Source organism: Miniopterus natalensis, chromosome 2 (genome assembly GCF_054644295.1).
Source record: "Miniopterus natalensis isolate mMinNat1 chromosome 2, mMinNat1.hap1, whole genome shotgun sequence".
Lineage (NCBI taxonomy): Eukaryota > Metazoa > Chordata > Mammalia > Chiroptera > Miniopteridae > Miniopterus > Miniopterus natalensis.
In genome coordinates this window covers 47,393,773-47,419,907 of record NC_142082.1, presented here as the reverse complement: position 1 = coordinate 47,419,907, position 26,135 = coordinate 47,393,773, and the positions used below count along the sequence as shown (strand labels likewise).

Sequence of the window (26,135 nt, the reverse complement as noted above, 5' to 3'; positions counted from 1 at the left end):
GAATAGAAGCTCTGTGACAGATGGCCCTTTCACAGGGATGTTCAAATAGCATATATTAATGAGAGGAGTTTTAATACAGTAGAGGAAAGGAATGCAGGAGCTTAAGCTGTTAAAGGATTATCAAGGTTTAACAGAGGCAAATATATTGGAAGCTCATGGGAAAGCAATTGTCACATAACATGATACTCAGAGGAAGCAGAATTTTTAACACATAATAGAAAAGCAACATTTTGAAAGTGGTGTTTGGAAGCAAGGGTGATAGAACCATAGGTGATAGTAGTATCTTAATAAAAACTAGGAGTAACATTCAGAGGAACCTTTATTCACCATAGAAAATTTTCAAAATACATTCTAGAAAAGTTGGTCATTTGGAGGAAAATGAGCTATTAAATAAGTCTAAATGTATGCATCATGCTATAGGCAATTTAAACTAAATACATAACTACCAATATGGTACAAACACCAAACAATCAGAATAGGTGTGCACTGGAAATAACACATAGAGACATGCTCATTTTTAGCAGCTGAACATTAGAGTTGGAGTTCTGTTCTAGAGATGATAGAAAGCATGCATTTCAGGCAGTGTCATAAATAAAATGGGATGCCAGGCACAGATGTTGTAGGAGAAAAGAGAACACATAGGCGTAGGGCAATGGAATTTGTATGAACTGTCATCATATGGTGTCAATAGCTAAACTGATCGCTGCCATTTCTGTCAGCAGTGCGCAAACACATTGGAGGCAAATGGTTATTCAACTCTTGAGAAGCACCTGACAGTAATTCTAACTAAAACCAACCAGATATCTTCTGGGAAAGCTATATCCAATGGTCATAGAGAGGAAAATTTAAATGTCCTATTTATTAAGGTATAGGGAGGAAGAGCTGCTTTTGTGGTCAAAGTAAATGGGAGATTATCCCATCCGAAAAAATAATTGGGTATTCTCTCCAACTGCACCTCTCCTGCATGTGTGTGTGTGTGTGTGTGTGTGTGTGTGTGTGTGTGAGAGAGAGAGAGAGAGAGAGAGAGAGAGAGAGAGAGAGAGAGAGAAGAGAGAGAGAGAAAGAGAGAGAGAGAAAGAGAGAGAGAGAAGCAGGGAGGGAGGGAGACAGGGAGCTAGGGAGGGAGGGAGGGAGGAAGGAAGAGAGGTTGGGGGCATGAATCGGATGGTCCTGTCCTGAGCTTTTTTATTTATCAACATTGACTCTGTATTCTCATACCTTTCATTTACACTCTTGGAATCAGCTTTGAGGGTCTTCTGGTGAGAAAATGACATTCTGTACAGAAAATGGCATTCATTATAAAGGTAGAGCCCTCAGAAGACAGCACTATTTTGGAAAAGTGCTCCTGGACTCTTTTATGTTTCTATTCTGATTTCTAAGAGGAGAACAAACAAAGAAACAAACAAAAACGGCAGGAATTTTCACCCTTAGGATGATTCCTGCCCTCCGTCATTTCACTGTTTTTAGATGGCAAATTTGAAGCAGCTTTTCTCCTAGACAGGTGCCCCCCAAGAGCACAGCACATGCAGTTTGGCCTATTACCTTAGACTTCCTTTTGTTCCCTGCTCATGGCTAGTGCTAGTGCCTGCCTCTGCTCTGAAGGCAGAGTGAGTCCAAGAAAAATGAAGCCAAGTATTGATTTACCATTTAGGGCAGCCCTCTTTGGAGATTCATTTATTTGCAATTGGTATATGCCAAATTGGCATATATCAGATATTTAGTTAAGAGAAAGAGAGGAAATTATCTTTGAAAAATTCTAAAGTTTAATCAGTCTTGCAGTCTACCTTTTCAGCTTTATGTTCAATAAGTTAATAACAATTAGCAACTCCAGTACTGCTGGATGACTTCAGATAAGTGATTTATAATATGTGTAGGGCAACTTGCACTACTCTCTAATCCTTTTGCCCTTTCATACATTTCAATGATGTTTGTGAATTTCCAATTCTTCTACTAATATGAGCACTTTCCTGTGTAATCATCTCCTACTTCTTTTAAGAAAATTTAATCTGTTGGGTAGGAACTTCATCAGTTTCAATATTTTTACACTAAAATTAATTCTATAAACACACACGCTCATACACACACATGCACATTGACTCCTCTTAGAAGGCTCTCTCTCTCTTCCCATTCCTCCACTGATTTTCATACGTCAGTTCATACCCATCCCTTTAAAACCTTTTTCAGTGCCTTGGGTTTATTGCTATTTCACTGTTTAAGCTAATCTAGAAAGCAGCTCAGGCCTTTCCCCGGGAAAACAACCCTCCCATGTTTCTGCACCCGATTATGACCCTCATGAAATAGAAGGCACCATCCTCTTATCTACTCTGACCGCTTAACATACTTCAACCTAAGCTCTTTCTCATCTCTCACATAAGATTTCCACAATGAAATAATTATTGATCTCATGATTTGTCATTCCATTAGATGTCTTTTTCCTTACAGAAAAATCTAGAATGTGTTTTATTTTGTTAATCACAGCCTCTGTACAGAATACTTTTCTTCTTTGAATTCTTTCCAAACATACTTTACTGATCCTATTTATGCTTTTTTTTTTTTTTTTTTTAACCTTCCTTCTGGATTTCTTATGTAAACCTTATTTAACACCATTCTTTATCATTCCTTTAATTTTATTTCTAAAATTCTACTCACCATTTTTTCTATACAAGTTCCTTAAGAAATTTATTATCATTGCTTCAACTGCTATTTATATTTCAAATGTTAACTAATTCTAGATCCAGCTTAGATTGACATACTTTTCAGCAAAATTTTGAGATGATCACCATCTTTTCAGATTGCCTCCATTTGCATGTCCTATAAAAAAAATCAGAAGCTCATTGCCTTTCTCTAAAGTATTATTTCCACTTTATTTTTATTGTTTTGTACATATATCCACTTCAACCAATTTTTAAAAATCACTTTTAGTATTTTCTTTTCTTTACTTCACTTCCAATAATACTTACCAAACAAAGGCCAACAAACATACAAATCCCCAGCAATGTGCTTCAGATTCATATGGCCATTTTCTGCTGCACAGCCTCATTTATATTTACCACAGGCATTTTAGATTCTACTCATGCCTACCGTAAATCTGTCCCTTCTAGTCCAGTCTTCATTTTTCAACCTCTGCTTTATCATCTTTTAATCTCCCAAATCAGAAATTGATTTGCCTTTAATTTTTTCTTCCTTAAAACTTTTGACATATAGTCAATTAATAAGTATTGCTTATTTTGCTTCTTTGTTACATATTAGATTGGTCATTTAGTTTTTGCCCTGATTGACCACTTTGATGGTTAATTCATGTTAATTTCATTAGTCAACCTGACCAATAAACCATCCCTCCTTAATAATTACTGTAACCTTGTAACTTGCCTCTTTTCCTTCAGTTTTTCCTCACTTGGTTGATTGTTCTTGCTGTCAACAAAGTCTCTATCTTAAACTCAGTTTGATCAAGTCATTCCCAACTGGAAACTTCAATGTTTTTTCATTCTGTTGTAATAAAATATACATATTTTTTTTAAAGTATCTTTGTTGTTGAAAGTATTAGCATTGTCCCTTTTCCCCCCATTGACTGACTCCACTCCTCACCAGCCCCACTCCCAGGCCTTTACCACACTGTTGTCTGTGTCCATGGGTTATGCATTTATGCACAGGAGTTCTTTGATTAATCTCTCCCCACCATTGCCCCAGCCCTGCCTTCCCTCTGAGATCCCTCAATCTGTTCCATGCTTCTATGTCTCTGGATCTATTATGTTCATCAGTTTATTTTGTTCATTAGATTCACATATGAGTGACATCATGTGGTAATTGTCTTTCTCTGACTGCCTTATCCCTTCTGGGCCTTTTGACTAAGATCGAGTGTAATATCTGTTCTTATCAGTTTAATATTTGTGTCCTTTAAAAATCTCCTGCCTTGCCCTTGACTTACCTTACTACTTTTTATTCTCTGTAGTTACAAGCATCCTAATTATTCAAGGATTTCTTACTTGAGTTCTTGTGGTGTATTGATTCAAAACAAATCAGAACAAGCAAGTATTTTTAACTACAACTTATTAAATTTGTTTGCTCCAAAAAATTTTTTTTCACCTCTAGATTCTGTTCCTTACTTATAACGTCATTCTGTTTGTGAATCAGTTTCTTGCTGATTGTGGAATTTGCAATAAATATGCAGTGTAAATCAATTGCAAAGGAAAATTGCAAATACAGCCAAAAAATACAATCTCATCAATTATATAGAGAAGTGTTAAAAATCACAGTAAAATAAAGAAGAAGAAAAAATTGGTGAAAATGACAGCTAGATCCAAGAAAGAAAATGATAAAAGAAGGTTCTTTAGACAACTGGTATATCTGATTATTTTTGAAAAAATAATAGTTCCTTTTATGATTTTGATGAAAAAATAAAATATGAAATGCAAGTCTTGATATCACAGTATTACATTGCAATGTTAAAAAATTCAAACAGATAATCAGACTAGATTCAGACTTTAATGCAAATATAACATATATTATTAAATGAAGAATATATTCAGTTTTTTACAATAATATTTAATTTATTCACAATGAATGTTAAAATATTTATTCTTTTCACTATTTGCAACAAATTTCTGTTCCTCACTTTAGTTTACTTTAAAAAGTCTTTGTTCTTAGGTATCAATGAGATTTGATATCCCCAAGTTGGATTTCTTGTACATTCCTCAGTAAATTTACTTTTTAGATAAGGTAATGCATCTGTTCATGTCTGTTCATGTACTGCTCTCCCTTCAGATGCCCCATATGTGTAAGCTTTTAGAGGATAAATTAATATTACATTTTTATTTTTTAAAACACAGGACCTAGGTAAGTAAAAACATCCATTGAGTGGTATCCAAGAAAGTCTACATTCACTGAATGATCAAGATCAATAGTTGAAATGACTTCCTTATAGAAAAGAGTCACAAAGAAAGTATTATGCTCTCTCAATGCTCACCAAAAATAAGGCTTTAAGAGAAATATAGTAAATGGTAAGTATCAGGGAGATACAAGGATTGGAAAGAAATAATACTTTCCAGCCAGACAAAAAGGCACACATAAAGAAGCTTCAGCTGTTGATGAGCATCGTATTTTGTTGATGGAGGGATATAATGAGTACTGCTCAGAGACATCACATGTCTTCCTGATTCACATTCATACAACTGTGTATGATTTCAGACTTGATATATTCACAAAATAACTATCTTTTTTTAAAAAAGTCCCCATGGTATAACATATTTTGATTAATAGGCCTGAAATGACTCTCAAAATGATGTGATAGGAAATCAGGAAGAAATCAAATACTTCTTATTAACACATAAGAACAATATGTGGAAATGTTTCAAACTTCACAATAAGGAGAAATTCCACAAAATGTTTATAAAGCAATCCAAAATCTCAATGTAATAGTGGAAAGTTCGTTATGCATTAAACAATATGCTAATAAAGCCTGTGTTTGAAAATTAGGAAACAAGATTATTTTCAAAGGAAGATCACCAATGTAATAAATACCTGAATCAGCCCAGCCGGGCATGGCTCAGTGGTTGAGCATCGACCTAGGACCCAGGAGATTGTGGTTTGATTCCCCATCAGGACACATGCCCAGGTTGCTGGCTTGATCTCCAGTTGGGGACGTGCAGGAGGCAGCTGATCAATCATGACTCTCTTATCAATGATGTTTCTATCTCTCTCTCTCCCTCTCCCTTCCTCTCTCTGAAACCAATAAAGACATATTTTAAAAATAAATAAATAAAATAATATAAATACCTGAATCATTTCATGGTAATATTTCCATTGTACTCATTGCATTTTTTATCACAAGCAATGGACATGGCTGGCTGACAGATGATTTAAGAACTTAATAGCGGCACATCTGTGAACCATATGAACTATGAAGATAATTATGCTGATAACACTTCTTCAAATTACAGGTATTTACCTAGAGAGATAAATACAATTTTTGTATTTCCATTAAATGTATATAATTAGAAAAAAACCCTTAGACTTCATTGCAAGCACCATTCTCAGAAAATGTGTAAAGAATCTATATGAATAACAAGCCTTCAAATATGTGTGTGAAGTTATTTGTAGTATGCATATAACATATTTGTTCTAGAGATGGTCTTCAGAAAAAAATATTTCCCATCTGGAGGCCTTGTCTTTAACACCCACACCCATTTATAGTGATCCTCTTTAGATAAAAAAGTTCTTGAGAGAATGATAAAGCATAAAGTTTATGAAGTATAAAGTTTAAAAAATGCTAATGTATAAAAATGTTTCCCCAGATATGTATTTACCTCATATTAGGTTAAGAATAATTTGACTATAACATTCATGGGGTGGAAGAAAGAATAAAAGAAAAGGGAAAGAAGACAGGGGAGAGGGGAGGAAGAAGGGAGGGAGAAAATTGGGAAGGAGGGAGGGAGGAAGGAGGGAGAGAGATGGAGAAACAGTGCTCAAACTGGGGATTAGAGGAGGGGGAGGAGGACGGGAAGCCCTAGGGGAGAGAGGGAGGAAAAGGGAAGAAAGAAGAAATAGCAAATCAGAACAATTCTCAGGGCAGAGTGCCTGGTGCAGACAGTGGGCGAATGCATTATCCATAAATACTGACAAGTAGATTAGGATTTCCTCCTTGGACAGAGATTTTGAGAATGGAAATAGATATTTCAGATTCTCAATCACTGACCCATGTCAGAAACACACTCAGACAATGTTGAAATGGGAAATGAGCTTCCCCATGTAGAGCAGCTCTTTGGAAAGAGTCCCTGTGAGGTTCCAAGCTGAAGAAGTGTCCTACTTACTTACAAAGAAAGTTTGGGCCCATTATATTATCTATGGATATTTCTTCTGCTTGTACTAAGTGAGGTAAGGGGAAGTAAGCCCCAAGAATCAGTAGTCCCACCTTCCTCTCTATTGCCAGTGCTCTCTCCTCCACCCACTTATCTTCCTCTCCCTCTCTTTTCCCTTCTTCCCCCTTTCCCCTCTCCCGTTCCCCTTCCCCTCCCTTCTGCCCTATAATAAGAGTTTGAACCTTTTGTTTTGCAGTGGACCTTTTGGTAGTATGGTGAAGTTTATGGACCTCCAGAATGTCTCTAAAAACACAAAAATACATGGGCTTTTATAGGAAACTAATTCTGTTAACATGCAGTTACTACAAATTTTGTAATAGGAAAACTTATGTGCTTTTATATTAACACAGTTAATAACATTATATGGTGTCATGTTAATAAAACACAAATTTCAACGTAGTGATGAATATAAATAATTTTTAAGGAAATATGCAACAAGAATAATATTTGTGACATCTATTCTAAAAATGTCATAGGTATTGCTCTTGCTGATGTTCATGACAAAGATTCGTAAATGAAAGAAATGTTAAATTTCAGTGAGAGGATGATAAAAATACAGATATAATTTTTTTCCATTCAAATTTATGAAATCTCCACATTCTATCCAATAATTCCTTGGTCATGGTTAGATCATGATGGTAACCAAAAGAGCAACCAATCCTCTATATAGATGAGCCACAAGCCTTTTATCAGTTCTCTCCTTGATTTGGAAATATCCTTTGATAAAATCCACTTGTCTTATGTAAAGGGGATGTAAAATTCAATTATTGTATAGATGTTAACGTGTTTTGTTGTTGTTGCTCTTTACTATTTGGCTGATATAGTCTAGATCCCTTATCATAGTACAAGTAACTAAATCTCATGCCACTGAAATTCTTTCTCCATGCTTTAATATACATGTGGTCTAAATAAAAACTTTACTGTTCATATAGTCAAAAGAGAAACGTGCTGGCTTCTAATGCTTATTTCTCCTTAAATGTGTAGTGAAAGAAGTGAAACTCAATTACATAAAACCAAATTATGAGAACCTAGATATACTTGCTTTTTAAATTGCCTTAGTCATTGTACCTAAAACAGAATATAGATATACATTCCACATATCTGGTAAGCATTCCTTAATGCAATATTTAATTTTATATGCTTAAAACAGAGGTGAGCAACTCATTTTCATAGTACATGTCATAGTTAACAGTTCACAGTATCTGACAACTTCAGATGAAAAGAAGAGAATAAAAATTACTACATATATATGTGATTGTCAGCATAAACAAATTCAATCAAACCAAGGCATTCAGCCTTTCTTGAACAACTGAAATCTCAAAATCTTTGAGAAATAATTGGTCTCCATGTTATACTAGTTCATTCAGGGTCATTGTTTATCTCCATCATAGGGAGGATTCACTGCACTAGTGAATCTTACCCTAAATTTAAGTCCTGCTCTTTTTTGTTTTTGTTTTCAGACCCTTGCTCTACCACCTGGGTCCTGTCTCAAACCCTTCCTCCTCCCTGTCCCTTCATGTTTAGATAGATCTCTGTTCTACCCCTTGAACCACAGCCACAGCCCTTTCCTCTCTCTAGGTATTGGTTCTGCTTCTCTCTCTGGCCAGGCTCAATTATTTAAAAATTTTTAAGTCTCTTAAAATGACATTTATTATTTCTGTTTCTGTGGGTCAGAATTCAGTCCTGGCTTCATTGTGTCCTCTGCTTCATAGTCTCTTATAAGCTGCAATCAAGGTGTTGACCTTGAGACTGTTCTTATCTGAAGGTCCAACTAAGGAAGCATCTGCTTTCAAGCTCACTTAAGTAGTTTTTGAAAGAATGCAGTTTACTCAAGGCCTGTTGGACTGAGTACCTTTGTTCTACACTGGCTGGTTTTCTAGAGGTCACCCTCAGTTTTTTGCCAAGTGATCATCATCAGGGAATTATGTATTAATAATATTTTTTTTAATTAAAGTTGACCACATTATATCAGTTTCAGGTGTATAACATGGTAATTAGATAGTAATAACTTATGAAGTGATACTTCCAATAAATCTAGTACCCACCTGGCACCATACATAGTTATTACAAAAGTATTGACTATATGCCCTATGCTATACTCTACATCTTCATGACTATTGTAAAACTACCAATTTGTACTTCTTAATCCCTTAGCTATTTTTACTCCCAGTCCCCCTTCTTCTGGCAATTTATTATTATTATTATTATTATTATTATTATTTTTAATTTATCTTTATTGTTGAAAGTATTACACGTGTCCCATTCCTCCCCCACCCCCCCCCGAATTGACCTCCTCCATCTTGCTCCCACCCCCTCCCCAGGCCTCCACCTCATTATTGTCTGTGTCCATGGGTTATTCATATATGCGTATAACTTCTTTGATTAACCTCTTCCCACCCTCCATCCCCCTTCCCTTTTCCCTGTGAAATATGATCATCTGTTACATGTGTTAATGTCTCTGGATCTATTTAGTTCATCAGATTATTTTGTTCATTAGCTTCTTGTTAAAGAAGACCCTTCAATGTTTCCTGTAGTGCTGGTCTGGTGGTGGTGAACTCCTTTCGCTTTTCCTTATCTGAGAAGCTCTTTATCTGATCTTCAATTCTAAATGATAGCTTTGCTGGGTAGAGCAATCTTGGTTATAGTTCCATGTTTTTCATCACTTTGAATATTTCTTGCCACTCCCTTCTGGCCTGCAAAGTTTCTGTTGAGAAATCAGCTGGCAGTCATATGGGTGCTCCCTTGTATGTAATTAATTGCTTTTCTCTTGCTGCTTTTAAGATTCTCCCTTTGTCTTTAACCTTTGGCATTTTAATTATGATGTGTCTTGCTGTGAGCCTCCTTGAGTTCCTCTTGTTTGGGACTCTCTGTGCTTCCTGGACTTGTAAGTCAATTTCTTTCCCCAGGTAGGGGAAGTTTTCTGTCATTATTTTTTTGAATAGGTTTTCAATTTCTTGCTTTCTTTTCTTTCCTTCTGGCACCCCAATAATACGAATGTTGGGCCTCTTGAAGTTGTCCCAAGGCTGCTTATGCTATCTTTATATTTCTGGATTCTTTTTTCTTTTTGCTCTTCTGGTTGGATGTTTTTTGTTTCTTCATGTTACAGATTGCTGATTTAATTCTCAGTGTCCTCTACTCTACTGTTGATTCCCTGTAAATTATTCTTCATTTCAGTTTGTGTAGCCTTCATTTCAAATTGGTACTTTATTATGTCATCAATTTTCTCAATTATTTTCATCATACTCTTACTAATATCCTTGAGCATCCTTATAATCATTATTCTGAACTCTGTATCTGTTAGCTTGCTTGGATCTATTTCATTTAGTTCCTCTTCTGGAGATTTCTTCTGTTCTTTTCTTTGTGACATGTTTCTTTGCCTCCACATTTTGGCTGCTTCCAGGTGTTTGTTTCTATGTATTAGGTAGAGCTGCTATGTCTCCTGGAATTTGTAGAGTGGCTTTGTGTAGTAGGTGTTCTGTAGGGTCCAGGGGCTCAGCCTCCCCAGTCACCTGAGCTGGTCCTTCTAGGTGATCCCCTGCGTGGGCTGTGTGCACTGTTCTGTTGTAGTTGAGCCTTGGTTGCTGTTGGCTTCACTGGGAGGAACTGACCCCCAGGCCAATTGGCTATTAGGACCAGCTGCAGCTACAGCCAGAGAGCTGCTGTGCTGGAGACACCCCTATGAGCAGGATTTACTTCAGTGGGGCTTTGGTGCTCACCAAGTGCACCCCTTGAGTGTGTCACTCGTGGATGTGGTAGGGGTGTAATCCAGCGTGGTCGAGTCTGACCACCAGGTGCACTGTCTCTGGGGCCTCCCGGGAGGTGCAAAGTCAGCCTGTGCCAGTGCCTTGCCCAGGGCCACTCAGCATGAGCTACACAGCAAACCGTAGTTGGCTGCTACTTGTGCTGGGCTTGGAGGTGCCCAGGAGAGGCCAAGCTATGAGCCAATGGAGGCTGCTACTAGTGCCAGGCCTGGGGCCACTTATCAAGCAGTATGGGGCCCACTGCTGCTTGTTTGAGAGATTTTAGGAAAGTCCTAAGCATGAGGCTCTAGAGGCCACTTGCACAGAAAAGCCCCTGGAAATGGCCTGGGTGAGCTGCAGGTGGGGAGGGGCGGGGCCTCCGGGAATCACGGGGCGGGGCCAAAGGTGAGAGTCAGGTGCTGGGATTCAAATATGGCGCCTGCCTGCCGGCTGTGAGCAGGAAGGACTCGCCCAAGGAGCCATGGCCTCCGCCAGCCCTTCTGCCTGGGAGGAAGCCGCCCCTCCGCCTCTCGCCCGGATCTCAGGCAGGTTAGTTCCTCCCCGAGTGTCCCGGGTCCTTTCAGGCTGCTGCCCGGCGCTGGGCTCAGAGGGAGCGTCCGAGTGAGTCCGTGCCGGGCCCTTTAGGAGGAGCTGCTGGGGCTCCCGCAGCCTCCGCGACCCTCAGGGACAGTCCCCGCTGGTTTCACAGCCCGGAGTTGTGGGGACGTCTCTTCCGGGCCATGGAGCCCTGGGCTGGGGGCCTGCTGTGGGGCTGGGACCCCTCCCTCCTCCGGGAAACCCCCACCGCTGAGATTCCCTCCCGGGTTTGCAGCACCGGGTGTGGGCCCTCGGCCGAGTCTCCGGGATTCAGCCCCGACCCGCCCGCGTCTCCGCCCCTCCTCCCGGTCTCGGTGCTCCTTCAGCTCCCTGGCTGTGGGGCTTCTGTTCAGCCAGATCTCAGGAGGCTCTGAGTGACGGTGGTTCTGTGTGTTAGTTGTGATTTTGATGTGGTTGCGGGAGGTGGTGGGTGCAGCTGCTACCTACGCCGCCATCTTGTTTCCCCTCCTTCTGGCAATTATTAAAATGTTATCCGTATCTATGAGATTGTTTCTGTTTTGTTTGTTCCTTTGTTTTGTTTTAGATTCATATATAAGTAAAATATGGCGTTTCTCTTTCTCTGTCTGACTTATTTCACTCAACACAACAATACCCTCCAGGTCCATCCATGTTGTTGCAGCTACAAAATACTTATTGAGCAGATTTCCAAATAAGGGCCTTTTGTTTGTATCAGCTGAACTTCAGGGGTTTAGTGTGCAGATAAGGGAGCAGAAACCATGCCCGCTTCCAAGACCTATGTCAGCATCAACCTGTTCTGATATCCTCCCTGACTTCTTTTCTCATTAAGACAAGAAATTGTCTCTTTTTAAAACTGCTTAGTGATAGAGTGGGGTCTAGGGGGTAACTGTCTGATTTTTATATATTTTATATATATATATATTCTCCAGAGTCTGAAGTGCGGAATATTAAAGGTCAAGAACTCACTTCTGTTATCTTCAAGTTAATTTCCTAAACCATGAAAACAAATGTGTAGAAAGTCTACTGATCAGAGTAAAAAAACTTAATGAAAATGAAAAGCTCATTAATGGAGCAAAAGTTATTAGATCTAAATCTTATTCTACCAATATGTCAGAGTGATTCATAAACCCAAAAATCTATATACACAGAAACATATTTACAGATGTGCCACATGCAAATATTTTTTCTATTAATGGAATTATATATATATTTTTGTTATTAAGAAGCCTAATCATTAGGAATGCTTCTTAGTAGTCTTAGAGTTTAAAACATTTTTGAAAATATTAGTTTTTTAATTCAGATAAAACCTGATTTTTAAAAAATGTCATGATACGAGGTTTATTAACTTTCTTATTTTATCTCCATAATTATATTTTAAGCACATATAGAAAATTAGAGCAATCAAATGAAATTAAATTGCTATTTCAAAGAACAAAGACAAGGTTTACAAATCACTGCATTCCTAGTTATTGCTAGTAATATTTGATAGCAATGTCATTTTATTCAAATGTATGTATGAACTGTGGGATGATGAAAAGATATGATTGATTCTGTAAAAATGTAAAACTAAACAAAATATGTAGATATATTAAGTCAGTAACAAAAATATTGTGCTCATGGGAAGAAACAGTAAAAGCAAAACCAAAATAATTACACTCAATGCAATCTCATTTTAATTGCAACTTAAAGTGTCTCCTTTATGACACTATATTCTCATATCCCAACATGGGGAATGCCACAAAGTTAGCATTTTATTATACTTTGGATATTTATTTAGGTCAACCAAAATTTTAAATTATGCTGACCATTTAAAAACCTCTATACAAAGTTTTTGTAAAATGCCTCATAAATTTAATGAGAATTGGAAAATGTCCTAGACCAGACATCTGTTTGTTCCTTTAACTTACATTCTGGCAGATGATTCATTTCTAAGGGGGAAAAAATCAGAATATTTAAATTAAGATTCTACCCTTCTTTGATATAAAGCAGAACATTAGAGATACTGCACTTCAAAAATGGTGTGCCACCCTTAATACAATATCCATGACTGTCTTAGCACCAAACTCCTTTACCCATAGCTAATTAGCAATTAGAGTCATGTCTCTTTGTCAGAGTAACCACACTACAACATTCCTATAGAAGAGTTGCCATCCTAGCCTAGAGAAAGGAGCTTGGAGAGACAAGTGAAATTCATGTAATTTATATTCCAAAAAGGTATGTGTGATATTGAACCATCACATTTTATGGGGAAAATATCATAGATAATGACTTAAGCTCTTTGGACAGAAGTATATTATCAGCCCTTATTATCTATAATCCCGAATTGTTTTAAAAATTAAACAATATGTTTATAAGATGTCTAATAGCAACTGATATTTAATAAGTGGGCAGTATGTATAGCTTTCTTTTTTGTTCATTGTCTTCTGTTGATTTAAGTAACAGGTTGTATCCTAAGCTAAGTGGGTAATGGCAGTTTTGAATGAGAAAGTATTACTTCTAGAGGTTTAAAGACAGAAAACAGGAATTACTATCTATGAGCACTCACTGTCCCCTTGAAGTATTCCTTACATTAACCCCTCCCCCCCTTGCCCATCACCAAATCTGAATCTCCTTCAGTGTTTGGGAAGTAGGGGCCATATCTGCCTAGGTGCTCAAATGAAAGCTTCAGAGTTATCTCTGATTTCTCTTTCCTTCTTTATTTCCCCTATGGACAATTTACCAATACCTCACAAATCAATCCACTTTACCCTTCAACTCCACTGTAGCTACACAGAACAAATTATGAGTATCTATTGTCTGGACTATAACCTAGTATATAACTACAATTTTTTGTATGGCAATCATACCTCAATAAAGTGGCTTTAAAAAAAGTATTTTAGCCTGGCCACTGTGGCTCAGTGAATGAACATCAGCCCCTACACCAAAGGGTCACCAGTTCCACTCCCAGTCAGGACACATGCCCACATTGTGAGCTAGATCCCCAGTGTGGGGCATGCAGGAGGCAGCTGTCCTATATTTCTCTCTCTCCCTCTCTTTTCCTCTCTCTCTAAAATCAATAAAAAATGTATTTTTATTTAAAAAATATTTCAACATTTCTTAAAATTCAAACTCAATTATCATAGACAACAAGGCCTACAAGATCAGTATGCTGTCTTCTTTTATGACTTCATTTTGTACCACTGTTTACATTATGAATAAGTATTTGTATTTGTGTGTGTGTGTATGTGTGTGTGTTTTGAAATTCTGCTTTTTGATGATGTCAAACTTTTTCTCATATTCAGACTTTGTTGATTTTATGGTTTCCAGCCAGGGATATCTTCTACTGAGTTTTTTAATATCTAGTCATTTAGAGAGTTTATATTTTAGTTTAAATGTATATATGACTCTCAAGATGTATACAAATACTAATAGCAAGATTATTTGCAGTTGTCTAAATTTAAGTAGATAAAACATGGCTCATTCATAGGATGAAAAATTGTACAGTAATAAAAAGAAATAAAAACACTGCTATAAACAAAACATGGATGGGATTCACAAAGGAAGGCAAACCCAAAATAATACGTATTCTTTATTTCCAATTATATAAAGCTCAAAACTGGTAAAAATGCAAGAAGTTAACATTGTGTCTATCAAAGAGAAGACAGGACCTAGTGAAGGGAAAGAGGCGTAAGGAGGCTTTCTTGGTGTGCAGCTGATATTCTATTGCTTGACCTAGGTGGTGTTTATAATGATATGTTCGCTTTGAGATAATTATTTGAGTTCATTTATCATTAGTGTGATTTTTCTCTATGAAGGTTACAGTTCAATTTAAAAGGCTTATTAAAATGACTAGTGTTCTGGTAGTTATCAAGGAGAATGAGGGTGTCAAGCTTGATTAAGAAGACACATGGCTTTGTAATTAGTTGATAGCTACAAAATCCATGTAAAGGATAACAGGAGGATATGTTTCCAGTGAAAGCTGGAATGAGATTGTGAAGAATACTGAATTTTTAATTAGGGGTATAAATTTTAGCCTATGCATGAAGCACTATTGAAATTTTTATTCCATTTTGCTAGGTTGAGAACATTATCTGAAACCATATGTTATTCTTTCCTAGGGAAGATGGTTAAATAATTCAGAAATGAGATTGATAAATTAATGATTATTTTTAAAGTCAACAATCAGGCCTGGTTTCCTTTTTCACAGGGGTCTCTGCTTTCTCTCTTGAGCATAGGCAAATAGCTGATTTCTGTTTTAATCTTTTTCTGTAAAATGGGAAAGTCTAGGCTTTGCATTCAATCTGCAATATGAGTTTTTCCATTGCCACTCATGAGGACTTCCATAACTTTCCATGGCAAGGAATAAGATGTTGGCTACCATTGTGTTTTGCTAGAAACTTTGTCCTCATTTTACTCAACCTCTCATTTAATACAGAGGATGACTGTCATGATGTTATCTTGGATTAAATCACCCTAGATTCTTATGGTGGTCCTCCCACCTCATTTGCCACTTGTATTTTACCCAACATCTTATCATGAAGCTCCTCAGAATCCAGTACTGAGTTTTTCTTCCCCCTTTTCCCTTCCCTGCCCTTCCCTTTACCTTTACCTTTACCTTTACCTTTACCTTTACCTTTACCTTTACCTTTACCTTTACCTTTACCTTTACCTTTACCTTTACCTTTACCTTTACTTTTTTTTTCTTTTTTTCTTTCCTTTCCTTTTTCTCTTTATACTTTCTGAGTCATCCCATCCATTCCTGCAGTTTGTACGTATAAATTCTATGCTGATAATCTTTCAGGTTTCTGGCTGATGCTTCACACTTGTAAAATTATAACCATAAACCATGAATATATTTAATTTAGCCTTGCTAAAATTTGATTAACACAATATGCCACATGCCAATAGCAGAAAACTTGATAGGACACAAATGCTTTTGAGAGTTCAAATCACTTAACAACTGGGGTTTATTTAGATATAAAAGCAAGCATATTAATGGATATTTACATACCAGTTGCCATATAATTCAGTTTGAATTCAATTTTTTTGTCTGTCTTGACATCTAAAATATACATTTATAATCTATTTTTAAAAGAGCAACATAAATCTTTCTAAAATATCAATATTATTTTGGCATGTTTGTTTACTTCATGTTTAACTTGTTCTAAGAACTGTTGGTTTATAATCTTGTAGCAATAAATATTTATCTTAGAGTTCAGCTAGAGTTGTATCTATTTACCCCACAGATAATTCATTTTATTCACCAACATTATGACAACAGTTCATTGAGTATAACCTCAAGAATCTATTACTAATAAAATAAAAAATATGTTATTAATTAATATCACTAATATTGCTACAGTACTTTTACCTTTTTAAGAACCCCAAATAGCATACAGTGGCCTGGCTAAGGCCAGTATTTTCAGTGGTTAGAGCATCAGCCCATGCACCACAGGGCCAAGGGTTGGATTCCCAGTCAAGGACAGGTACTTGTGTTGCAGATTTGATCCTTTGACCCAGATCAGGGTGTGTGGGAGGCAACCAATCAACCTCTCTCTCTCTCTCTTCCTCTCTCCTCCCACCCTTTCATTATCTCTAAAAATCAATGGAAAAAATATCCTTGGGTGAGGATTAACCACAACAAAAATACAGTGGACTGACTCACTAAATTTTGTACACAAAGACAACCATATGTGGATGCATGCTTCATGTATGTGTGTGTTTATGTATATATGCATACATCTACACATGTGTATATATCCACGTATTAAATAAAATATTTTCATTTATATTTCCACTAGTCTTCGAAAAGTTAACCTATTAAAATAGATCTTCATTTTGTTCTCAACACTGTTCTTTAGCAAATCTCTCCCATTTTAGTAAGTTGCATTGGCATATGCCCAGTTCATTAAATTAAAAACTTAGAGTCACTCGTAACTTTCCATTTTCACCCCCCCACCCATTTCATTAGCAATTCTTCTTGCCTTGTCTCATTTTTATTTAACCCTCTCCATTTTGTAGCAATTAAACTAATTAAAGTCACCATATTTTTCTCCAAAATGGCTTTTCTTCATATTCTACCCAGCATTTCCCATATGCAGGAAATCATCTTGAAATGTTTATATTTGATAACATAAGTCCTCTGAAATCATTTGATGGCTTTCATTGTACTTTTTAATAAAATCCATGTTCTATCATTTATCTATAAATTTGTTGTTGTTTGTTGAAGATGTTATATAAGCCAGTTATGAGCCCCACTTTGAGTTATTTTGCTGGGGTTCTCCTGCATGATGTGGACTGCATGTGTTAATGGACAGTTTTTTCTTGTTAGTCAGTCCTTTTGTTAGAGTAGCAGCTGAAAGCATTAGATTGGTAGAGGTATGGGGGACCATAGTTGGTGTAAAAGTTTCTCACATCTGCTGTAAAAAAAAAAGGATATCCCCAAATTTAGTGGCTTAAGATAAATGCATTACCTTATAATTTTGGAGGCTGAAAGTTCAAAATAGGTCTAAAGGTAAAACTAAGGTGTCAACAGACAGAGCTGCATTTTTTTCTGGAGGCAATAGGGAGAACCCATTTCCTAAACTTTTAAAGCTTCTAGAGTCTTCCCACATTCCTTGGTTCCTGGCCCCATTTCTACATTCACAAGGCCACCGGTGTTGAATTGAAAGTTCGGCACAAGCTATCTCTCTGGTTCTTTCTCTTTTGCCCCTCTTCCACTTTTAAGGACCCTTGTTATTATTGCCCAGCTGGATAATCCCATCTCTAGGTCAATTAATTAGCAACCTTAATTTCACCTGTAACTTTAATTCTCCCTTGCCATGTAACTTCACAAATTCACGTGTATTGAGAAGTAGGACCTGAATATATTTGGGAGCCATTATGCTGCCTACCATAGTAGGTAACCATACAGTTGTGGCTTTGCTTTATTTTTCAATGAATGAACAAATTATAGATTTTTTTAATTATCTGCCTTTTAACCTTCTACTAAAGATGTTTGGGTAGGTGAGTTAGGTGATATTGCACTGCTCCCAAGCGTATATCCAGAATTAATAGAAATTATTTTTGGTTAAGCATCCTTTATTGACAATATTCTCCGACAAACAGACAAAACCAGAGTTATCTTAACTATATAGAACACATGTTGTTTTGGACAAGTTTGGGTTTAGGGGGAAAACAGAACTGAAATTAAATTTTGTCTCCAGAAATTATTCAAGTGATTGGTAAAATCATGGCTATCATGACAGACAATAGTATGGTGATTGCCAGAGGGAAGGGTGGGGAGGTAGAAGAAGGTAAAGGAGGGATAAACTGTGATGGAAAAGACTTACTTTAGGGTGGTAAACACAATACAATATGCAAATATATTGTAGAATTATATACCTGAAACCTGTATAATTTTATTTTTATTTTTTTAATCCTCACCTGACTATATTTTATCCATTGATTTTTAGAAAGTAGAAGGAAGGGAGGGAGGAGGGAGGAGAGAGAGAGAGAGAGAGAGAGAGAGAGAGAGAGAGAGAGAGAGAGAGAAGAGACAGAGAGATAGATGTGAGAGGGACACATCAATTTGTTGCCTTCCTCACATGCCCAGACCAGGGCCAGGGATCTCAGCTGCATGTGCCCTTGACTTGGAATTGAACTCCAGACCTTGGGGCATGGGCTGATGCTCTAACCATTGGGATACACCACCCAGAGAACCTGTATAATTTTATTAATCAGTGTCATCTCAATAAATTTTATAAACATAAAAAATCATGATTCACTCATATAACCTTTCTATTTCTGTTTTTTGATGCACAAAATAGGGACGTTATTTTTAATACTTCAATTCATTTATGGGAAGCATTTCACTGAGGGTAGATGTCATTAAGTACTAATAGTAGTTGTTGATCATATTTTTGCATAGTCATTATCACTACAGAATACCTGCTGGCAGAAACATTTTGTTTGTCTTTTTTTAAAATATGTTTTTATTGATTTCAGAGAGAGGAAGGGAGTGGGAGAGAGAGAAAAATCAATGGTGAGAGAGAGTCATTGATCGGCTGCCTCCTGCACTCTCCACGCTTGGGATTATCGAGCCCAAAACCTAGGCATGTGCACTGACCTGAAATTGAACTGTAATCTCCTGGTTCCAAGGTTGATGCTGAACTGCTGGACCATGCCCGCCGGGCTGCAGAAACATTTTCAACAGTTACAGTAATTAGGATTATTTAAATGTTTTAACAAAGCAACTGTTTTCATCAAGTCAGTCACCTGGCAAGTGGTGTCTGTCAAAGTGTACTATGAGGAAGGTCACTACTGAAAAGATTATTCCAGTTCTCCAATACCCATCCTTTCTTCTCATATGTTGGTTTCATTTCCTTTAAACATCTGCTCTGAAATAAATTTACCATTTCAGCTCTGTTTAACTTCTAGCATTTGTGACTCATTATGCTTTCTTAATCACTTCCAAAAAAGTAGTCATAATCTTCCTCAATTGTTTGGGGGAGAGGAAGCAGAACACATTTAGTTCGTTTCATCACAATTTAAACTGGATGCTGTATTATTTTGAAAAGTGGATCAAATCATGTTTATAAAAATAATTTTCAAATGATGACAGATTCAAACACTTATTTTTATATCTCCTCCTGAGAAGAATACATTGAATCTATAACTTTTTGAAGATGTCAATGAGATAAATGATATAATAATTTCTATTACCCAATCCACTCTTTGTTAGGCTTTTGGTGTGAACTGTGAAACATCAGAAGTTTCCGCAAATTTGCTTTCCTGAATAGGCCTGGATGTTTTCACTACAGGTGGATATATGTATACAGGTTTGTGTTTTTACTAAATATATAGGTGAAGTTTATTTCCCTTTATCTGTTCTACTCTTATTTATTTGATATTTGAGGGCTTTTTCTCAATTGCATTTTTTAAGTTGGGTTTGTGTTGTGTGTTTTTTGTATCTGAGAAATAAATGTACATAGTTATAAAGTCATACAGTGCTATGAGCTCATAAAAAACTAGCAGTGGAAGTTCCCTGGCCTCTTTTCTGAAAACCATCCAACTTTCTAGAGGCAGTACTTTTTATTGTTTCAGTTGTCATACATGGTATGTCTTCATTTATTCTGTTATACATTATGATTTGGCTTTCTATTACAGAAGATGGGAATTATAACTTGCTTATATTTTTTGCCCTTCCCCACCCTGTAGTTATGTCAATATTATCAAGTGAATGAAAAGACCAGCAGCAGCAAAGTGGGAGAAGATGCTTCAACATTTAACCAGCAAAACTTTGCATGAATGATATATTTACGTGTGTATATGTATCCACATATACACACACATATGGATGCATTTGTATATATACAAGCACACACATATAATCTGGAAAAATAATTTAAAATAAAATGAATCAAATATTAAAATTAGCACAAGTTACTTCACAAAAGTGAATGTCCAAATAGTCAATAAACTTTTGGGACTCATTCATTGTCTTAATCCTCAGGAGAATACAAAAAAACAAAAACAAAAAACAATGCAATATCACTACATATCCCCCAGAATGACTTCAAAGATACACACACACACACACAAACACATACACACACACACACACATCAAGTGTTGGCAGGGATTAAATGAACTAGAACATTCATATCTTGTTGATTGGAATCTAAATTAATGCAAATGATTTGAACTAATATTTGAAACTTTTAACTAAACCTTTACATATACAAACCTTATCCCCACTCGTATGTATTTCATTTGAAGCTATATAGTCAAGATAAATTGATTTATCTGCAGACATATCTCTGCAGTCATGTGTAGAAATTTATAGCAGGATAAATTAATCATCACAAAGTGAAAATAATCTGCATATGCATCATATTAGAGAGGGTAAATCCTTATATAGTAGAAATTATTTATCATGAAACTTCACATAGTGGTTGCCTCTGGGAAGAAGGAAAGAAGTGGAAAGCAATAAAAGGTAGATTTCTGGGGTGCTGCTTCTCTTTCATTCTTTCTTTAGCTAATGTCTGCATGGGTGCATTTTCATTGAAAATTCATGTCAAATGATCCTCTGCACTTTTAATATGTGTGTTAAATATAGAGAAATATTTACTTAAAATTAATTTACTTTAAAAAATATTTTCTGTGATGCAGAAATTCAAAATAAAATTTAACTACAAAATTTGCATCACAAGTTTATGTATCCTATTTTCATAATATTCTTTGCATAATTATCCTATATTGCCCATATTCTATGCTCCTCTCCTAAAACACATTATAACAAACTCATAAATGATAATTTATTCTGTGACTTATGCAATTCTCAACACTCTTTTCAAATTCACGTTACTCTACAGAAATGTCTTCTCAGCAATGCATTCCCCCAAAATTAATAAATGTCATTTTGATGACTTTATTTATTTGGAAATGAAATTAACCAGGAATCAGAGTAGCTATTTCAGTATCCCAGTTGGAGGAGAAGATATAACTTTTAATTTTCCTGTGCCTTCAGGTGTATGGTCTTGGATTTAGTGAAACTGAGGCATTAAAAAATGCCTTTACTATTTATAGCAAAATGACATTCATTTAACTATTTCTCAGATAATTACATGAAAGTTCAAGCATTGTTTAAATTACTTCAGGAATCCTCAAATATGCTTTAAAAGTGAATCTAACAATTCACAGTTATAACAAGTATTTAAAGTGCATGTATAGATTTGACACTCTTAAGCAAATGATGACATGATGCCAATTTTATCCTCTTAACCTTAAAGCAAACAAATATCCAAATATGCAGTAAGAGAACATGAAATCAGTGAAAGGCAGGTGGTTCATTTAAACAGAAAAGTAAACACTAAGTTTTATGCAGATTTGGTCTTGGGTATTTTATGAGGCAAATGAATTCTTAAATGTTTAAACAAGCATGAATGTAGCTTTAAATTTTTCATTTTAAACATCTTTACATAAATTAAAATGCACAAAGACTTATTCTCTGATTTTTGCATATTTCTAACTAGTCTACCAGTTAAACCATGTTTGCCACTTAATTTTTTAAAAAAGCTTTTGTAAAGTGTAATTGATATACAAATAACTGCGCATATTTAATATATACAATTGATGAGTTAAGACATGTGCATATGCCTCTACAACCATCACCATAATCAAGGTAATAGATGTATCCATCACCTTTCAAAGTTTCTTTGTCCCTTTTTGTTTTGCTTTACTTTTGTGTGTTTGTGGGGGGCAGGCAGTTGTTTTGTAAGACCACTTATGTGCTCTACCTTCTTCACAATTTTTTAGGTGCAGAATACAATATTGTTAGCTATGGCCACCAAGCTTACAGCAGATTTCTAGAAGTTAAGTCATCTTACATAACTGGAATTTAACACCATTGAACAACTCATCATTCACCTTCCCTCACCCCCTGACAACCACTATTCTGTTCTCTGGTTCTATGAATTTGACAATTTTAGTTACCTAATTCAAGTGGAATCACAGTATTTTTCTTTCTTGTGACTGGCTTATTTCATGTAGTATAACGAATGCCCTCAAGGTTTATCCATATAGTCACAAATGGCAGGATTTCTTTTTTTCTTTTCCTTAAGGCTGAATAGTTCTCCATTGTATGGAGAACCACATTTTCTTTACATATTTATCTTTGGATGGACATTTGAGTTGTTTCCACACCTTGGCTACTGTGAAGAATGCTACAATGAACTTGGGGGTACAGATATCTCTTAGAAATCCTGATTTCAATTATTTTGAATATATACCAAGAAGTGGGATTGCTGAATCCATTTTTTAAATTTGAGGCACTTCATACTGTTTTCCACAGTGGCTGCACCACTACTCATTCCCAACAGCATATAAGATTACAGTCTGTTCATTTCCTCACCAATGCTTGTGGTCTTTTGTTTCTTTAGCCATCCTAACAGGTGTGAGGTGGTATCTTGTTATTATTTTGATTTGCATTTCTTTGATGATGAATTATATTGAGCATCTTTTCATGTCCCTGTTGGCCAGCTGTATGTCTTTTTTTGAGAAATATCTACTCAATTCCTTTGCCTATTTTATAACAATATCTATTTTTTTCTTTTGCGGTTGAATTGTAGAAGTTTTTTTTTCTTTATTCTTTTGTTTGTTTGTTGTTTTTAATATATGTTGGTTATTGGCCCTGTATCAGATACATGTTTTGCAATATTTCTCCTATTCCATGGTTTGTGTTTTTGTTTATAAGCAGTAGTAGCAAATAAGCAGCTGAAGATGAAGCAATTTGGTGTAGTCAGCTAGCCACACAAAAGTCCTCTATCAAAATGAGATCTGCATGAAGGACTAGGCACTTGTTATTGATTTAAATACAAAGGACCTAATTCTATCCAGGTCCAAAACACAGGCCATCCTTAAGTACAGTTGAATAGATTTAGACTTAGAGGGTTTGGAAAACTTCCAACTGTCATTCCAATAAATGATGGAAAGAGGAATTAAACATTAAATCATAAATTTCCCTGACTCTCTGGCAAAATTTTCTCAACACGGAATATAATAAATAATTAGAAGTTACTGTTTAAGGCCTATGAAATGTGGCCTCAAGTTGAATAGTCTTCTGCCATGAAAACATTCATGATAATGAAAGAGTCATAAAAACTGTGCTAAGGATTTTAAGAATACAAAACACAATCACAGAAACAAGTTTACAAAATTAAATTTTCTTTAAGCATCTTTTGGTTAAACAGGGAGACATAAAACTTCATATCTCATGTCATAGGTTTATTGTATATAGGTAAATTCTGGATTAAGATATATAATTAATAGGTAAAGCATTTTTAGCAAAAATTACACTTATACAGTAAAATAATTCATAAAGCCAACTAATATATGACTGGCCTGCTTAAATCTCTGATTTACTTTGACTTTTCTGAAGAGATACAGATGGCTGAAAGTTCTGATTCAATCCCATTTTGACCATAGACCATTTTAGTATAATCAAAATTTGTGAGCTGGGCCTTTTCATAAATATTAATTCTTACATTGTCTTCATTTCTATTCCCCACTGAGATCCAGGTACTGAGTTAAGGAAAGAGTATAGTACCCATTAAATAGCTAAGAATTAAAAAATTAAACTATTTTAATGGGCATAAATAAAAAATGTCCTGAAATACATATGTACGGTATAAATAAATAAATCAAATATATTAAATATATATATATATACATATATTTTTAGGAAAACAGTGAAAGGAGGAAGAAAAACTTTAGAAGGGTTGCTGATTACAAGAATTAGCTTTTTTTTTTTTTTTTTTAACCTACAAACAAAAAAACATCAGAGTTAATGACCCCAAACCAAAATTTAAAAAGCTTGGGACAGAACTGAACCTTATTTTAAAATAAGTTGTCAAAAGAACGTAATTAAGTAAGCAGAGAAACTTCTCAGACTTAGTCTGGAATAAGTTAAACTTTTAAAAATATGTTTTTTATATGACTTTCAAATATTTACTAAGCTAAAGCAGAACACTTCTGTATGATTATAATTGATCATCCAAAAGAATGATAGCAATGACATTTTTGATGTGTGTGTATTAGTATAACAAGTATTAAATACTTATTAAAATAAATTTATAATCAATGATTCATTTTTCTCAAATTATTTATAAATTAAATAAAACTGAAACATGATAAATTACAAAGAATAAAGTTAAGCAGTAACACTAGTTTTCAAATGAATATTATTTGGATATTTCTTTTTCTGATCACAGAGCATAAAGAGAATTTTTCTTTGTTCCTATTTTGTTATTTGATTAAATTTTGTTTTGTATCTGGTGACTAGACAGGGTTTCTAATCTCCTAAGGAAAATTAGAAGAATTAGTCATTTAAGACAATAAAGATAGCGTGGTTTCTACTCAAAGAGGGTCCCCAAGTACTCATTCCTGCATGCTGCTATTTTCTTCAAGGTAGTGAGAGTACTATAATTGATGATTTGGGCATGGAATCATTATGTACTAATAACAGTGCATGGTCTATTACCATGTGATATCTCCCGCTGCTTTATAATTAGCTTTGTGCGTGGCTTGGACAAGTGGCTGTGTACTTCACGGACTGTTCACCAGGTAGAACATAACAGCTCCTTGGGAGCCAATTAACTGGGCCTGTCAAGGCCAATTTCAGCAATTTTCAGTTTGTGGATTGTAAGCCAAAAAGCTGTAATTGTGACTAACATATAGAGAAGGTGATGTGCTCAAATATAATATCTGCTTTGACAATACAAATTCTTTCCAGTTCATGTTTGTTCATTATAATAACAAAGAATCATTGCTTAGAATTACCTATGATTCTGAAATTGCTGGAGTGTTTAGCCTAGAAGAAGTAACCAACAATTCTTATATTCAGCATAGAATCCAAATTTTAAATAAAAATAAGAGAGCAAAAGGAAGTGAGACTTGTAATTTTATAAAGAAAATAATAAAAATACATTTTAGAATATAGCAAAGAGTTTCTTTAAGAATTAAATCCATCGTAAAGCATGAAACACAAAAATAAATCATGTTTCCTAACGTATTTTTACTGTTGTTTTCTCTTTTACATTTCAGGGCTAGCATTTTGCACAAAATCAGTGTCAAAATTTTGCACAAGGCGAAACTGAAGAATTTAGCAATTTTATGTATAAAACAAGTATTTTTCAACCCCTTTCTGCTCTAAAAGCAAGAAAGGTATCCATGAATATTCCTGAGTGTCTCCTTATGTTGAAAGCAAAGAGAATATACCTGAAAATCTGACTGCTCTCTACATGGTGTGGCTTTAGGGGTGCATATATGTATTTTGGCTAATCCCTCACCTTCTTTCCTTCAGTACCCCTCCACTGCCTCTGACAGTTGTCAGTCTGTTCCATGTATCCATGCCTCTGTTTTTACTTTGTGATATACCATCTGAATAGTGCATTGTGTGCCCATTAACCAAAGTCAAATCTTTTTTCCCCTCACCATATATTTAACC

At 35.6% G+C, this 26,135-nt stretch overlaps 1 pseudogene; it reads left to right on the top strand.

Moving 5' to 3' along the window:
* The first annotated feature begins 3,825 nt into the window (after positions 1-3,825).
* Positions 3,826-3,930, top strand: LOC148093676 (U2 spliceosomal RNA; annotated as a pseudogene).
* The last annotated feature ends 22,205 nt before the right edge of the window (positions 3,931-26,135 follow it).